General features: G+C 36.4%; 1 long non-coding RNA gene across 1 annotated transcript; it reads left to right on the top strand.

Moving 5' to 3' along the window:
- The first annotated feature begins 2,974 nt into the window (after positions 1 to 2,974).
- Positions 2,975 to 14,126, top strand: LOC146890747 (uncharacterized). The gene is made up of 3 exons (XR_014998268.2): positions 2,975 to 3,232; positions 12,050 to 12,311; positions 12,481 to 14,126. It is a non-coding gene; the product is annotated as an uncharacterized LOC146890747 (long non-coding RNA).
- The last annotated feature ends 5,138 nt before the right edge of the window (positions 14,127 to 19,264 follow it).

Genomic DNA, 19,264 nt, shown 5'->3' with positions numbered 1-19,264 from the left:
GTAATTGTTTTAGTTCATAACGGTAACCGCTGTTTACAAATATTTTAATTGCTTTCCTTTCTTGACAACCTCCATAGCATTTTCTGGAACCAAGGGATATAAATTACAGGAAAAAGGCTTTTAGGTTGTACCCAGCTTAAATCATTTGAGTCCTGTGTCTTAGGTGTCTAGTGTCTCCCTTAGGACCAAAATATTAAAGGGTCCCTTGATTGATCATTTAACAAATTAGAAAAGCCTTTATAGACAAGATGAGTATTCTCTTTGAGAAATGACAGAATGATATGAATATATGTTCCAAAACCCACACCTTGCATTTCCAACTGATTTCCCTCATCTATCTATTTATATATTTTTGATGTATAATCGCATCTAGATACAGTTTGTGGTTGCAACCTTTTATCTCTGGAAAATCTCTCTAAATTGAGCCTGTCTTCTAGTTACCACATTTAATTTTATATTTTATGTTTAATCATAAAAATCAAACATCTTAGAGAAGGTTCATCTATCCCTTCTTTAGGAATTACCGTCTTATTTTTGCCTGTATATATTTCAGATGTGATCTCAAAATTGGCATTTTGTTCTCAATACTCAAGCTTTGACTCAACAGAAAAAAACATACAGGAGACATGCAGCCTCACATTTACACTGGACATGAAGCAAATTGAGGCCTAGGCTTCTTGCAGCAATGTGTTTTCTAACTCAGAAACACAAAAGTAAGATATTTCTAATTCAGTCATATGTCATCCTGAGCAAGCACAGCCTCTGGACCCAAGGGTCAGCACTTGCATAATTTATGGCTGAAGTAACGGCAGACAAAGAGCTCTCTGTATAGGAAGACAAATTCTGGGCAAAAAGAAGAAAGGAGCTAAGATACATGTATCCATTTCCTTCTAAACATTTAGCAATAGGATAATATATCACTCTTCTCTTTAAAATAAAAATATATGGGAGGAAGAATTGGAGTGTTATATATTAGCATATCCATTTCCATTAGGATGGTCCTCCAGAATGAAGGAAACATTTTAAGTGGTGAATATGGATGATGTTAGTTTTTGTTTATTTGCTTGTGTGCTTTTATGTCAAAATGAAACATAGTATAAGGAGACAGACATTAATTTTGATGTAAGAAAATATGGATCCAAATCTTGCTTTAATAATTTTTATTCACTCTTTTACAATAGTATACTTAAAGTGAGCCCTTAAAATTTTCCAACATTTCAGCTGTATTTCTCTTATACTGTTTATATGCATTCTGGTCTTGCTTTTTACATGTCTGTGGTTAGTTTAAATGTATGTTAATCTTCAATGTACTCTCTTATATAACAGGACTCAAAAACATGTCTTGGGGAAATTATAAATGAGTATATGATATTCCTAGTGTCTGAATATTAATGCTATCTATTCTTTAAATCACAATCTCTCTTGCTTAGTTATACTCTTTATGTTCAATAAAAGCCTGCCTGTGTGATGCTTTCTAGTATATCTTACATCATGTCATTAATGTTCCTGACATAGTTGATAGTATTTGCCTGTCTCACAACTGAGGCTAGATGCATCTCGTTTTGACTAATGAAAGGAAAACAAAAGTGACAGGAATCATTTCTTAGTAGAAATTCCAACAGCAAATGCAGGGTTCATCATTAACCTTGCTTATGACATAGCAGTAATAGAAACACGGCTAGAGATAAGCTAACATCAGCCTAGATTTGTAATCAAGACAGGTTACAGAGTGCTGTGTATCTGTTGTGTGATAAAAACATTTCTCCTGGCGAGATGAGACTCATCTATTCACCCCATATAGGAAACACACAGCAGACCAAAGAACATATTTGTTCAACAGCTGTGTACAGATTGGTGAAACAATGTGTTTTATTCAGGTTACTTACAGGAATATGGGTAAGAGATAACTTACAGTAGCAAAAATAACTCAAAGAAAGCTATATTACTAAAGTCCACTCCAGTGTGACTGACAGCTCACAAAACTGGGAGCCTGGAGCATACTACACAGCCTGCAGGCAACTCAACAGATTAGAGAGTGTTCTTTCCAAGAGGTTTAGTTGCTGTAAAACCCTTCCAGGCTGCTGAGTAGCTTCCTATTTGTTACAGACAACTGTTCTGGTCTCTGAGTCTTCCTTGCATTTTTTGTTTTCTCCTCAGACAGTCTACTTTGAAGCTCAGCTTTCTTTGTCTGAGTGGGACTCTGAGCTTTTGTGGTTTACTCTGGCAGGGCAGGCATACTGAAACTTGTCACATTCAGGAACTTCCTGAAGCTACTTGGAGTTGTATACCTTCCTGCTTAAGAAACTTCCCTGCAGAGTGCAGTGTGTCAATCTCAGAGGAAACTGCTATACAACAACATCCAGTGTCACATCCCATAGCCAAATCAAGTTTCTATGGCTTCTAGATATTGAATTTGTACATCATTCCTCGAGACATTAATGTGAGGATCAGGCCCCCACAGATTCAGCGATTCCATAGTCCTAGCACAACCACTGAGCAGTCTGACTCCGGGTTCAGTGCCAGGGAATGAAACAAAGAAAATGGGACAAGAGCCAGGATCATAGATATTTTATCTGGTCATAGCCAGGGTCATAGATGTTTTGTTCCCAAAACTAGAGTCAGAGAAAAGTCACCAGACCTGAAAACAGTACCAAACTCTAAACCCCTAGATTCAGAGTATACCAAAGTTATTCACTATGTCCCCATTATTAGAGTCAAAAGGGTAAAAAGAACAAAAGAAACACAGTTTGACCCCAGAATCAGTGTCATTTCTGCCTCTGACACAAAACCAGCCAGTCCCTAAGCAGGGAAAACAGACCAACCACTGAGCACCTAGAGGTTTGGCATTCCCCTCATGCAGTTGTTGGCAGTTGGGAATTCCCCCTCATGCCTGGAAATTCCCTTACATCATAGTAGGAATCCAATTCCAACCTGAGAAGTCTAGAATTCCCCTCACTCCCACAATGCTCCAAGCCTCTTCCCCAATATAAATCCCCTCTTTTCACTGCTCAGGGTCTCTCATGTACTGTCTTTGGTGCTGCTGAGGGTGCTACTTCTGGTGCTGTCATTGCTGCCGCTACCACTTGGTGTGGGAGTTCCTTCTGTCTTTGTGCTGCTTTTATTTGTTAATGAATAAAGAAACTGGCTTGACCTATAGCATGGGAGGAGAAAGGCGGAGTTAGAAGGAAGCCATGGAGCTGCTGCCATAGACAGGAGCTGGGAACTTTACCAGGTAAGTCACTGACACATGGCAATACACAGATTAATGGAAATGGGTTAAATTAAAATGTAAGAGCTAGCCGATAAGAAGTTAGAGCTTATAGGCCAAACAATGATTTAAATAATACAGTTTCTGTGTTCTATTTTTTCCTCTTCTTGTAATTAGCTCTTCCCCCAGAAGACAGGAAATGTTTGTGTGTGTGTGTGTGTGTGTGTGTGTGTGTGTGTGTGTGCTTTTATTTTGGGATGTACTGTATGCTTCAGTCCATAGAACTATATAACAGGGGTTTGTTGAATGAACAGATGAGGGAAATTTAGAGAAGTTCTTTGAGGAGTAAAAGTGAGTAAAAACACAAGCATAGGATAGATAAGAAAAAAATCCCGTGAAGTATCTGACTGTATAGTAGATTTTGGATATAATACTATACAGAATAAAAGCAAGAAAGATAGAGTGAATGTTACTGATTGGGGTTTTACTAATCTCAGTGAACTTGTCTAACAAAATATCTGCCCCCACACTAAACTGGTCATATATGTTTAGAGAAACTAAACTGACCATATACTTTAAGAGAAACTAAAACTGCCTATATACTTTTTGTCTTTCCTGAACTCAAATCTCAAGGTGATTTCTCACTGGTGGAAACCCTTCTCTACTGTTCTTTATTTGGATAAAGCAAGATTGGTTGATTTGCATAGGAAGAGAAACAGTGACATGTTCTATAGAAGTATCAGAACATATGTGCTGGAGTCCATGAAAGCACCAAAAATGTATGCAATCAATGAAAGGTTTTGTTTTTTTCCATGCATGCAAGGGGTCAATCACTCAGCAAATGAGCAAATGGAAACCTGAGAGAAGCTGGCAAACTTCTTTTAAGCAAAGTTAGGGGAATTCCAAGAAGGGGAAGTTAGTCTGGATGCTAATTGGTGGGGTTTAAATATAAAGCTTTAGGGGTTGCTATACAATCGGTTAGTGGTTTTATTGTTAGAGACTATAGCAGCAGGGTGCGAGAAGCTATCTTTGTTCTCTTAAGCTTGTAGAAGGCTATGGGGTACCCTCTGATTGGTTGCTCCAGGGTTGCAGTTTTTAAATAACTGCTTGTTGAGTTGCAGTGGACAGAAACTGGGGCCTGGACCTTGGCAGGTCTATTAGGAGCCTGTCATGGCATTGGTATTGATCCTTGGCTTTTCCACTTGCCACTACTTCTCTCTCTATGCAAATCAGAAAATGTTTTTACAAAGCAAATTACATTTCTGTATTTTTTCAAATTATATGTATGTATTGAAACTCAAAAGCCAGAGAGTTGATGAAAAATTTAAAGATATACACAGATACATATTCAGGATTAATTGCATAAAACATTTTAGAAGAAGAGAAAGGTGAAACTGCTACTCATATGTTTGAACAAAACTTTCATCACTATCAAGCTTAGTCTATATGTATATGGGTTTATGCCCATGTATATGTGTATGCAAAGTAAAGTAGGCTCCTCTTTTGTGACTGGAAAAATCAAAGATCTGTGTAGAGATATGGCATGTGTGTTAACTGCTTAGACTGAAGGAAATGTGAAGAACTGTGTGCAAAGAGTGCTGACAAAGAATCAGGAGGCTCTAACAAAGAAATATAGGAAGCTGTGCGTGGCACTGGACTGCACTCCAGCAATGAATGCAGTATGTTTAGTTGGAAAATTAGCAGAATGAGGTTAGTCACCCTTATTGATCAAAGGAGTGTAGTTTTTTTTTTCCTTACAAGCAATGAAGCCACTGAAGAGTTTAAAAGGGAAATAAAAGGACCTCATTTGCATTTTAAGAGCATACTCCTCTGTCCAAGACTGACTTGTTAAAAGAAGTGCAAAAGAGAAAGAAGGAAGGATACTGAGTTAGTCTAGTGCAAGCAGATTCTTAATGGCCTTCTTGAAAGTGTTCAGTGTCTACCAAATGCGTTCACAGGAACTTCCTCACCAGCATAAGTTCTATTTATTATCCCTATATTCAATATTAAGGCACTGCTGATCATATTTTAAATTATGTAAGAAGAAAAGATTTGAGGACAGTGTCAATCCCCCTGAACACTTAGTTTCTATGATAACTTCATTTTCAAATTCTTTAAATAAGAATTACAGATGTCTTCTGAATATCTCCATTTCTACATTTATGTCATTATTTTCTACTCTTAGTTGACCCAATCTGTCAATAAGTGCAATGCATATTATGATTTCAGAGGTTTTTTTTTCATGTCTGAGTTAAGTTGGTTAAGGAGAAAACTTACTAAAAATTAAAGCAACAACTACACTAAAACAACTTTGATATTAATCTTCACATTTTCTTTACTCCCATATTGTCACCCACATAAGTATCCACTAGAACAGCTGGCACAGCACAAAATGGACTAACTGACAGAGTCTGCCAAAAGGGTGACTCGAATAGGTTGAAGAAAACATCTTTGAGAAACTTGAGTATCAGAATGTGTTATACAAAGAGAAACAGATCCTATGGGTTTTTTTTTTTTTTGGCTTTTAACTCCATGAACTGTGTTAGGAATCAGCATGGCTCAGTGAGATGAACAAACGGCATGGTGGTGTAGGATGGGATGGGACCACTACTACTCAGAAGGCTGAAGCACAGCGCTAAAAATAGTTGAGATAAGCCAGTGTTATTATCAGTATTATCATTTGGGAGGACCTGGACTTTTTGGAGGCTGGCAGATAGACTTCATTTAGGATTATACAAAAATTTTCTTATCAGTAGTTCAGAAGGAGAATATTTTACATAACAATTACTTGAGATCTGTGCATTGATCATGGTAGATAATGCCTGCCAATTCATGTAAGTCAATAGTTGGTAATGTTATTTTTTAATAATAAATTAAACAAACCAGGTAGTGGTAGTTCAGGCATTTAATCCCAGCACTTAAAAGTCAAAGGTGGGATGATCTCTGTGAGTTCAGGGCCAGCTTTGTATACAGAGCAAGTTCTAGAGCAACCAACTATAAACAGAGAAACTATGCCTTTAAATGAAGGCGTATTCAACCGGTACGCTAAAATAACCAGACTAGCTCAAAACAACAGCTATAATTTGATAATTGAAAATGGGGAAACTCATGCGACTGGATTAAAAATTCCGATGTCCAAACGGGTCAGGCAAACACCTCACGCAGAGAGGGAGCACACCTGAATCTCCAGGTTTTCTTCCCTGGGGCCCACGTCGCCACACCCCCAATTCAATGTGATTGGTTAACAGAGTTTTCCCATCATTTAAAAACAAAACAAATCAAAAAACTAATAATAAAAAACTATAAACTGTAATAGGATAAATAAAAAACCAAATCAAACAAGAAAAATAGCCAAAGCAAGAAATCACTAGAAAAACTACTTTGGATATATTAGAAACCACCTAGGCTAAATGTGATAATCAAAAAGCATTGTGGCATAGGTCTAGAACTCTACTTCACAGAAGGCTGAGATATGAAGCCATGCAGAGAGAGAGAGAGAGAGAGAGAGAGAGAGAGAGAGAGGCAGAGAGAAACAGAGAAAGTGGCCAATGTTTTATTGTAAGCATCACTGTTTTGGAGGACCTGACCTCTTTAGTGACATGCAGATTGACTAAGGATATAGATGTAGAGACACATACGTATGCTGTAGAAAATCCTACAGCCAGTAATCTTTAAGTTACCTGCCCACTTGGTCGTGGCCTCTTATACTATAAATGCCAATGTAAATCTCACATTCCCTCTATCTTCCAGCTGTTGGATTCAGTTTCTGCCCCTGTTTCTGCAGAGGACTCTGATCTGTGTGTCTACCCCTAAATGAATAACCCTTTATTATATTCAATTCTGAGCTAATGTGGGGTTTCTTTTTAGCAACCATCTTCACACACATACATATAGTAATCCCATAAAAATCCAAAACTTAAAAACAAATATTAAAAGGATTTGCAAGGTAGAAAATAAATGCCTTATTCAATATTATGAGGCAAAGACTCCAAAGATGTCATTGAGTTCATTCTCTGTTAGCCATATACTGTCATGGAGCCTAAACTTAAGAATATTTCCCTGACAGTCTCATTTTGTGATTTCCTGGAGGCAGGATTGCCATTTTGGACTGAGATAGAGAGTTTCAGTTTTGATGTTCTATCTCAAAGAAAGGTTTGACTATGGGGACTTTTGAAGTTGGACTAAATGCATTTTGCATGATGATATGACTATAAGTCAAAGAGGGAAATTGAGCCATTGACCTAGCCCAGAGCAGACAGACCTGAGGCAGCACACTACACAAGGGCAGGATTGAGCCAACAACCTGGATCAGAGCAGGTCTGGGATCGTGAACTCCACCAGAGCAGGAGTAGATCCAGACCAGGGTCATTTGGGGAAGCAGAATGAAGCCAGTCACCTAGGCCAGAATAGGCCTGAGGAGGCAAACTCCACAAGCGTAGGTACAGGTAAACAACTGTTGATGAGTGGGCCAGAGCCGGAGACCTCTGCAGGTCCTGGTGTGATTCTGGGACCTTCCAGGTAGGAGACATGAGCCAGGACCCTCATAGGTCTGTACGTGAGTCTGGTACATCTAAGAGAGTAGACCTGAGCCAGAACCTCTGTGGGTCCAGGCTTTTGTCTGGAACCTTTGAGGGATTAGGCAGGAACTAGAAACCTCTACAGGTCCAGGCATGATTCTGGGACCTCTGAGGCAGTTGGCCTGAGCCAGGTTCTCTGTGGGTCCTGGTACACTCTAGTCTGGGACCTCCAAAAGAGAAAATCAGAGCCAGAAACCTTTGCAGGACCATTCCCCAAGCCAGGGGCTTCTGCAGGAGCAGATACAGACCAGGGACATTTACAGAAACAGTTTGATCCAGCAACCTAGACCAGAGCAGGCCTGAGACAACAAACTCCATGGGAGCAGAGAAACCCCCAGGAGTAATGAGCAACCTTCAGCAACACAGAGTGACCAATGGGGTAGCTAAAGCCATGGCACTGTACCACAAGGAGCAACCATCTGAGCCTTGGACTCATTGGTACCTAGAAGATTAATTACCAGAGTCACAGACAGCCGCAACCACAACAATTAGAGAGAAAGATGAGTAGACAAGGTAAGAACACATGTAACACTACAAAGATCGACACAACACCAGTAAAATCTAGAAACCCTATAAAAGCAAGACTTGAACAACCAAATATAGATGAAGCAGAAGAAAATGACCCAAAAAATAACTTCAGGAGAATGTTAAGACTTTTAAAGAGGAAATGAGAATTTCCCTCAAAGAAATGGAGGAAAAGACAAACAAAATATTGGAAGGCATTAGCAAATCCCTTAAAGAAAACCAAGAAAAAGCAACCAAAAATATGAAAGAAACTAATCAAGACTTGAAAACTGAAATAAAGACAATAAAGAAAACAAAAATCAAAAGGATTATAAACAATCAGGAACCACAAATGTAAGCATAATTAGCAGAATACAAGAGATGGAAGATAGAATCTCAAGTGCTGAAGATACAATAGAGGAAATAGACTCATCAGTCAAAGAAAATATTACATTTAACAGAATCTTAACAAAAATATCCAGGAAATATGGGACACCATGAAAAGATCAAATCTAAGAATAATAGGTATAGAAGAAGGAGAAGAAGTTCAACTCGGAAGTACAGAAAGTATACTTAACAAAATTATAGAAGCGTACAGAGCACTAAATAGACTGGATAAAAAAAATGTTCCTTTGCCACATAATAATAAAAACACTAAACACACAGAATAAAGAAAGAATATTAAAGGCTGCAAAGGATAAAGACCAAGTAACATATAAAGGCAGAATTGCATCTGACTTCTCTATGTAGACAATAAAAACCAGGTTGTGGTAAAGAGTTATACAGACATTAAGAGACCATGGATACCAGCCCCAACTACTATACCTAGCAAGACTTTCAATCACCATAGAAGGACAAAACAAGATATTCCATGAAAAAAAAAAAAACAGATTAAACCAATGCGTAGCCACAAACCAAGTCATACACAAAGTACTAGAAGAAAAACTCCAACCCAAGGAAGTTGGCTACATCAACTAAAACACAGACAATTGATGATCTCACAGAAACAAGTCCCAAGAATGGGAAAAAATAATAACAAAAACAACAAAAACTAAATAAACAGGAGATAGCATTTCCTGGTCATTAAAATCTCTTAATCTAAATGGACTCAAGTCACCTGTAAAAAGACATAGGCTAACAGATTGGATAAAAAACAGAATCTATCCTTCTGCTGAATACAAGAAACACACCTCAATCTCAAAAACAGATACTGTCTCAGAGTAAAGGGTTGGGAAAATAATTTCCAATCAAATGGACCTAAGAAACAAGCTGGTATAGTTGTCCTGATATCTAACAAAGTAAGCTTCAAGCTAAAAATCAATCGAAAGACACAAAGAAGAACATTTCATATTAGTCACAGGGAAAATCCATTAAGAGGAAATCTCAATATTGAACATCTATGCCCCCCAAACAAAGGCATCCTCATGTGAAAAAATAAAAAAACCTTCTAAAGCTTAAAACATACATTAAATACCACACACTAATAGTGGGAGACTTCAACAGTCCACCATCTCTACTGGACAGGTCAGTCAGATAGAAAATAAACAGAGAAATAAGGGGACTGACAGATGTTATGACTCAAATGGACTTAACTAGCATCTATAGAATATTTCATCCAAGCATAAAAGAATATACCTTCTTCTCAACACCTCATGGTACCTTCTCAAAAATTGACCACATACTCAGTAACAAAACAAACCTCAACAGATACAAAAAAAAAATAGAATATCCCAATGTATCTTATGAGATCACCATGGTTTAAAACTAGAAGTCAGCACCAATACTAATTCCAGAAAGCCCACAAATGCATGGAAATTAAACAAGGTTCACCGGAAACATCAATGGGTCAAGGAAAAAATAAAGGTATTAATGAAAGACTCCTAAAATTCAATAAAATAACCACACAACATACCCAAATTTATTGGACACAATGAAAACAATGTTAAGAGGAAAGTTCATAGCACTAAATAGCTACATAAAGAAGCTGGAAAAATACCACACTAGTGAATTATTAGAACACTGTAAAATTTTAGAACAAAAAGAAGCAAACTCACCCAAAAAAACTAGATGGCAGGAAAAAAATCACATTGATAGCTGAAATCAACAATATAGAAAGAAAGAAGACAATACAAAGAATCAGTAGTACAAAGAGTTGGTTCTTTGAGAAAAATCAACAAAATAGACAAACCTTTATCCAATCTAACCAAAAGGCAGAGAGAGACTATCCAAAGTAACAAATTCAGAAATGAAAAGGCGGACATAACAACAGACGTGGAGAAAATTTAGAGAATTATCGGGTCGTATATACTCCACAAATTGAAAAATTTAAGGAAAGGGACAACTTTATGGATAAATATCCCTTATCAGAATTAAATCAGGACCAGATAAGCAAATTAAACAGACCTATAACAGCTGAAGAAATATAAACAGTCATCAAAATCTCCTAACAAAAACAACAAAAAAAAAAGCCAAGGAGCTGATCATTTCAGCTCACAATTCTATAAGATTTTAAAATAAGAACTAATACCAAGCATTCTCAATTTTTTTCACACTTTAGAAACAAAAGGAACATCGCCAAACTCTTTTTCTGAGGCTACAATTATTCTGATACCAAATCACATAAAGGCATTACTAAGACAGAAAATTACAGACCAATCTCACTCATAAACATTGATGCAAAATTACTGGCAATTACAATCCAAGAACATATCAGAACCATCATCCACCATGATCAAATCAGCTTCATCCTAGAGATGCAGGTATGTTTCAACATATAAAAATCTGTCAATGTAATCCATCATATAAACAAATTGAAAACTTAAAGCCACATGATCATGTCATTAGAAGCTGAAAAAGCTTTTGACAAAATACAACATCCCTTCATGATAAAGGTCTTGGAGAGAGCAGGGATACAAGGGACAAACCTAATATTTCCTAATATTTTTTGATTTGGAAAACGTATGTGGAATAGTATGTAACTGATTAATGTTCTCAAAATGTACATAAGTTAGGCTGCAAGAAGTTGGCTTAGGTTTCAAATTGCTTGCAATGCACGCAAGAGGATAGGATTCTTAGTCTCAAGGACCTTCCAAGTTAATGATGGAAGAGGGGATCTAAAGAGCAAGGTACTAGCCAGACTAATTGAATTTCAAGCTCTGGTTCTTACTGAGGGAAACTGTTTCATTTCTAACATCGATATTGGGTCTCTCAGATAAAAGTACACTCTTGAGGACACACACACAGAGGAACGTGTATACACTCATTCCTACATGACACATACACATCAAAAGGTGAAAACTGGAAAGAAGAAGTGTATATCACTTTATCTTGGTTATTGTGAGATTCATGGCTACAAACAACCATATAATTACAGTAAAATGAGGAAAATTTACACTAAATTTCTCAACACCCATTTCAACTGTTTATACTGAATACATTTGCATAGACTGGAAATATATCAAATGGGATCTACCCTGTGAAATAAAGAAACAAATGCAAAATTAAAAGTTGATATTCATACTGTTTTAAATATTTCAAGTCTCTTAACAATGAGTGCAATTAAGATATAAAGCAAAGGTAATCTAAACCCAGCTTCCACTGGAGTACAATTAATAAACTGCCTTTTAAAATTAGTCAAAAAGGTTTTAAAATTGAGTATTATATATTTAGTCTGAGAGTTTTATTGTAGGGGAGAGTTCAATGATTTTAATTAGTTGTCTTATGATATTTTGTTTTTTAATATCTATTATCTCTTTTACAGAATCTGAAATCACTTGGAAGATAAACCATGAGGCAAAACCATGAGAAAATATTTAGTTTAGATTAACCTTTAGGCAAATCTGCTTGATTAGGTTAATCAAGGCAATAATATGAACCCCAAAATCTGGACGACCATTTCTTTTGTTGGGTCCCAGACAAAATGAATAAAGGTAAGAAGATAGCTGAACATGAGCAATCATCATTAGCTGCTTCCTGACTGTGAATACTTCATGACCAGCTCTGCAACAGACTTCTCCTCTCTGGTAGGCTTTTATTGTACATTGATCCAAGATAACTTTTTTCCTTTGAGTTATCTTTTCAGAATATTTTATTAAAGTAGCAAGTAAAACAAGGTAGCAATTGTGATGGAACTCTAAATACATAATGTTATAGGCAAGTAAATATTTTCCTCTTTGTTCTTATTTTATCCAGACAGAGTTTCTCTATTTAGCCGCTACTGTCCTGGAACTCTCTCTGGAAAAAAGGCCATCCTTGAACTCAGAAATCCACCTCTCTCTGCCTCCCAAGTGCTGAGATTAGAGTATACCACTACTAAAGGACCAACTTCTGAGATAAAATAAAGGCTTTAGGAAAAAGAAAAGCATGTTTCCTTACTTTACTACAGCAAATGCAAATGTGAAAAGTAACTGTGGAGGAATAAGTAAGTATAAGAACCATTGGAATACTGTAAAGGGAAAGCTACCCGGTGAAAGCAGTGGGAACAGAATTCTTCTTTTGTAAACCAAACTAGCCTCAAACTCACAGAGGTCCTCCTGCCTATGCCTCCCGAGTGCTAGGATTAAGGGCGTGTGCCACCACCACCTGGCATGGGAACAGAGTTCTAATGAGACAGAAATGGGTGCAGATCTATTCTGTGACCTTAACATGAATAGATGATATAACTAAAATTATAAATATATATGCTGGGGTGAATCTGCTAATTGGAGGGTTAACTCTGGGAGGGACTTGCAAATAGACTCTTAAAGACATGACACAAATAAAAATGAATGGACCATGAGGCCCTGAAGTGCTGTGAAGTTACTGACCATGGTTAACTCCTGAAGCCGCACAGAAGGTGATGGAACAGTGGGTGATAGAGTTCTCCTCTAGTCCAGAATAAAACAATATCAAGACCCCCTCTTCAGGCAAGCTGTTGGCCTCTCTAGTTTCATTTTCTACTTTGGTTATACTTAAACTCCCCATACATAGGGTTGCAATTTATATATGTAATTTGCGGACTAAATTTGAAGAAAATGGGATTCTAAGACAAACCACAAACCTTTCCTAGAAGTGTCCAGAAAGGGACAAGGGAAAGGGACAATGGGGAAAAGAAATCCAAGCTTCATACCTGCTAGTTTTGATTCCTCTGTTTCTCTTGTACTGATATTTCATTGAATATATCTGCACCTTTTTCCTTGATCTGATTGCTCTTTTGATTGACTGCTTGAGCCTTTCCTTCTTGAGTTCTTCTTTTGGGAACACAATAACCCAGACCGTAGCTGTTGTTGAGGCAAGTGATAATTCTCTCCATAACACCTCTAAGAGATTATACTTGCTTTAATATTAAAATGTAGCACTCACTGCTTTTGAACTAGCAGTGATTAACCCTGAGATATCTTGATTTAGAAGGCTTGTTTAGGAGGTGTATATGTGATATTCTAAATCAAGGTCACAGAGCAAATCACCCAGTTAAAAAAGGGTTGCTATCTAAACATATACAATATAGTGGCAAAGAAAAACAGGATGACATAGAAATGTTCATATGCTCTGTGGTGTGTATGTGGGTGTGTGTGGGTGTGGGTGTAGTACACTTTCAATCTTGCTTGATGCAAGATGTCTCTTGTACTTGTCACTGCACAATATCCTCAAGGATAGCAAGTCTGAAAGCTTCTGGGAAATTTTCCTGTCTCTTACTCTTACTTTGCTCTACAACATCTGGTTTAACAGATGTATACATTTTGTATTGTAATGTATACAGAGTACATCTGGCTTTTTACCATGGAATCATAGAATTCCAGTCATCATACTTTCATTTTAAATTGCAAATGATTTTACCCCTCGAGTCTGTTCCTTGGCTCTTGGAGTAGATGTTGTACTGAGGTTCTTAGAAAATATAGAATTTAAAGTATCTAACCTAATCAAAATGGAAGGGCATTTTAAGGATGAAAGAGTAAAGTGGATTAGAGAAGGGAGAAACTTAGAAAAGAAAAATAGTATAGAAACTCTGAAGGAAAAAATGTCTATGAGTGGTGTTTGGGGGGTTAGAATAGAGAGGTGAGAAAAAATAGGAAGCTTAGAGATTTTCTAAGATTCCTTTAAGGCAATCTGTATGGTGTATCCAAGGTTAAGAATAGGCTGATGTTTACATGACAAGTTGGTGGAACATTTACTGAGCTGGGAGAACATTGACAAGGCCAAGAAAATCTACTTTGATTCTGTCATTTCACTATTCATTCACACTCTGTGTATCATCTCTGATTGCACTGTAAAACTCGAGAACATATATGACTCTTGTCACTGAAGGAATTCTTATAAAGAAACTATATTCTATAAAAAATCCCTTACGAAAATTTTGCAATAGTAATATCTGGGTGTGAATAGAATATTACAAAATTTCTTTGTCAAATAGGATATTGTTTTAGCTGGAGGACCTATCTTCCAGAATTTATTTTAATGGAATTGAATTCTAACTTCCATATTGTAAAACACTCCTCACTTTTATTGAATGATAATTGATGAATAATATTTGCACACATTTAAGATACCAATATAATTTGATATACATATATTGAAAAATGATCACCACAACCAAGATAACTATGTAATTTGTCAACTTAAAGATTTTCTTTGAAAAAGTAGTTTTGGGGATAGAACACAGAAGTCTATTCTCAGACAGAATCTAAGTACAGAAGCCAGCTTCAATCCTCGTATTTTCTTGAAAATTATTTACTCTAGGATATTTTCTTTATATAACTAGAAGCTTGAACCTTTTTGTAATTATTTCCTCTTCCATGAAATCCTTCTAATGACTACTTGTGCAACTTCTACCATCAAAGATATGATATGTCAGAGTACCAATTTACTTAATACTCTTCTAGAATTATCCATTGCAGATTATTCCAAGTCTTTAAGTCCTGCTGTAAAATATGGACTCATGTTATTATCCATGATTTAAATTTACCAAAGTATTTTATATACAGTTTGTATTCAAAAGAATAATTGATCAAAATAATTTTTATCACATTAAGTATGCCAAATGGAATGATTTGCTTCAAAAAAGTAGCTAATTTTATTAAGAGAAGAGATTTAAAATGTTGACCACAATAAAACTGAGAACGCAATAGGTTTACAAGTGTAAATAAGCTTTTAATTTAGTATGAACTGCATCGACTAATACAGGATGATAAAATACATTTGTGTTTTATTAACAAGCATATATCTGTTAATTCACATTACAGATATATATTTTTTCTTTTTGGTTTTTCAAGGCAGGGTTTCTCTGTGTAATAGTCTGAGTTGTCCTGGAACAAGCTCTTGTAGACCAGGCTGGCCTTGAACTCACAGAGATCCACTTGTTTCTGCCTCCTCAGTAATGGGATTAAAAACATGCATCACCACTGCCTGGCTAAAACAGGCAATAGATGATCACTTTTAGATATATAAAACATTGCATTTTAAAAATTATATGGAATATTAGTTGATATTTTTCACAAAGAAATAATTTCAAAGTGAACCATGAATGCACACTTTAAAAGAACTGAGAATGACTAACACTGAGGAAAACCATGATGGAAGAATACAATCCAAAATTGCTACTTATATTACTAATATAATTTATTCTTTAATTAAAAGTATTTTTTCATTCATTATGTTCTGATTAATTTTCCTTCTCCTCCAAATCATCTCATTTTCTTTCCAATTCTCTCATCTGGACTCACAACCTTTGTATCTTTCCATAGAAAGCAAACAGAAAGCTAAAGAAAAGTAATAAAACAAATGAAATAAAAAACAAATAAATAGCAATAGGAAAAAAAAGATAAGAAAAATTGTCAAAATAAACATATGAGAAATACATTTAGACTCACAGACTTACATGTTTGCACACACAGAAATCCCATAAAAACACAAGTGAGAAGCTGTTATACCCAAAGAACTTGTAAGACTAAAGAAAAAATTCTGAAAAATAACTATGAGAATAACAACCTCTGAAGATGCCACTGAGTTTGTTTAGTTTTTTCCATCTATTGCTGGACATGGGTCCTACCTCTAAGAGTGGTTTGCTTTTTCTTAGTGAGCTTTTCTTGAAAAAAAAATTATTTGCAGATGGAACAATGGAATCAATTTTCTGGGTTAGGATGGGGCCAGCTTTCCACTTTTCCTCTCATCACCAGGTCCTCAATCTGGCTTAAACCTGTGCTTGCATCATGCATGCTACCATAGTGTCTGTGAGTTCATAAGTGCACTGTTCATACTATGCTTAGAGGTCCTAGTTTACATGGTGTACCCTGTCACTTCCAGCTGTCTACTTCTTCTCCTGTAGAGTTCCCTGATAGGAGGGAAATGATGGAAACATCCCACTTAGGACTGAGTGCTCCAAGGTATCTCATTCACTGCATATTGCCTGGCTATTAGTAACTATCTGTTACATGGGCTGTAGGAGGACACTTCCCTGATGATGGTCCAGAAAGGAGCTGACCTATGAGTACAGTGCAACATTGTTAAGAGTCACTGTTACAATCCTTTAGCAGAACAGTAGTATTTGAATTTCTGCTGGGTACCTAGAGTATCTACTGTCAGCTTCTTGGCTACCCATTTTATTTAGCAACACACTTCTTCATTGTGTAACTCTGACTAAGAAAAATACAGCCTAAGAGATCAAAAGTATAAAATGACCGTTATAAGCTTTATTGATTTGATTGGGTTAGATAATATTTTGCATACTTGAGATGTACATAACATACTTTTATTTGGGAAAATCAAATTTCAAAATAATTACAGGTAGAAACAAATAGAACCCTTAAGGGGACCAAATTAGGCTCACTGAATGTGCGTGACAGTTGTGAGGCTTGGACAGTCTGTGAGGCCTCTGGCTGTGGGATCTGGATTTATCCCCAGTACTTGAACTGGTATCTAGGAGCACATTTTATTGGAAGGATACCTTACTCAGCCTAGATATAGTGGGGGGGTTTGTTTTGCCTCAAAGTAAAGTGTCAGAATTTGTTGAATTCCCATGGGAAGCCTTACTCTGAGGAGTGGATGGGGAGGTTGAGTAAGGAAGAAGGTGGAGGAAGCTGGGGCAGTGGAGGGAGTCAGAACAGGGGTAGCTAGGTGAGATGAGAAATGACTGTATTAAAAAGTTCTTTGTAAAAAATAAATTAATTAAAAGAAAGAAAGGAAGATGGATTTGCAGTAATCATGGGACACTTAGTATAAACATTGTATCCAGGGTTCTATAGTAAGGGACTAGTTACCTTACTTACAGTTTTTTCATGGCAGTGATTCTTTCAAGCTATGGGGAAAAGCTATTATCATTACAATATTGGATTTCTATAACCAGTAATTGTACAAAGGAACAAAGTGTATCAGATAACAACTTTAGTAGAAAAAATTATCTGTAAGATTGCCAGTTTCAGAGGAAGAACCTAAGCACATTTGACTACCATACCTTTGCGTTGAACTCATCAATGATAACATGGTCCTTCCCCAAACTAAATGGACCAGTGCTATCCTTGCATGGAAAAAGAAGGGCAACATGAGCTGCCATAGTGTATGCTGACGTCTTATCACCAAAACTCTGTATGCAATAGTCTATTTTTACAAACTGCTCTCCACCACGGTGATAAACTTGCATAGCTCTTTTTTTTTCAATTTTAAAGTCTGGCGACACACATGAAGGCCTCAGATACAGAGGTTATAGCAGAACAAGCACTCCTGTTGGAGATGCAGAAAATCGAGTACCACACATTGCAATGCAAGAGGTATAGTATATAATCTTGATATGGAAGTATTTCAAGTTCAAGGTGCAAACTGATATATTTCATGGAGGCATAAAGAGTGCATATAACATGGTCTTTCATACCAACTACACCGAATCTTATTTCCTTCAGAGACGTGAAGTGGTTGTTGTATAACAAAACTGGTTGGATGTTTAGATTAGTTTCAAAATTCATTCCTCAAGAGGATACAAGTAGTTTTAAAACTCACATGTTTAAGGTTTTGTTTGAAACAAACTGGTTCTGACAAATTTCCAAATGGCCAGAAGTAGAAAAGTAAAATATATTTTTTCCATTTTCCATTTCTTATAAATTTATTAGACTCTAAGCAACAGTGAAGAAGATGCCTAAATTGTCCTTCCCCTGTAATCAGACCAATGATCACCTTAATTGTTATCATAGAACCTTCAATTAGCGACTGATGAAAGCAAATAAGAGATCTACAGCGAAGCACTGTGTTGAGCTTCCTGAGTTTGCTTCTTTCTTCAGGGAAGACATTTTTAACGCAAAAGATACATGAATAAAATACATTTTCAAAGCCAGCTTTTGAAGTACATTTTCTTTAGTGTCAAGTTTACAACATTTGCCACTCTGTTTTGACGTCATATGCTATTATGTAAATGCAAGTCACTTACAAAATGCATTGTGGATTGAAATGACATGCTTAGGGAGAGTTGTAAAATAATTATAAAAATACATTTGGAGAAAATAGAATTGACAATAAAGACATAAGGTTTCTAAACATTGAAACATACAAAGTTTATATGAGTTAATGTACTTCAGTGCTTACTACAGTTCAAGATTGAGCAAAGTTCAGTTATGACTCTGCTGAGAGAAATGTTTTGTTCAAAGAGGAACTGTAGTTGTAACAGGACTTTATCTATGGTACAATGAATGGCCTTCTATTATTTTGTCTGTATGGTCTAGCATCTTGTTAGACCTGAAACAGAAGTTGTGAACAAATCCAACAAAGATTAATTAGAAAATAGAGAAGTTAATGAGGAAAAAGAGTGAGCACCATTTAAATGTTACCCCACTTTATAGAGAATAAGACACTGGTCTCCTGGAATGATCAAATACACAAAGGGAAGTAACTTGAATGATAAAATGCACTAGCAACTTGTACTATCTGCCCAAGACTGTCTGTTTCTGGAAATGAGACTATATTTCTGAATATAAGGGTCAGACTTGTCTTCTGACCCACCTGAGTCCAGACAGGACCA

This window comes from Myodes glareolus, chromosome 18, assembly GCF_982192425.1.
Source record: "Myodes glareolus chromosome 18, mMyoGla1.1, whole genome shotgun sequence".
Lineage (NCBI taxonomy): Eukaryota > Metazoa > Chordata > Mammalia > Rodentia > Cricetidae > Myodes > Myodes glareolus.
Note: the sequence above shows the minus strand (reverse complement) of the source record. Positions and strands in the feature narration are given on the sequence as shown.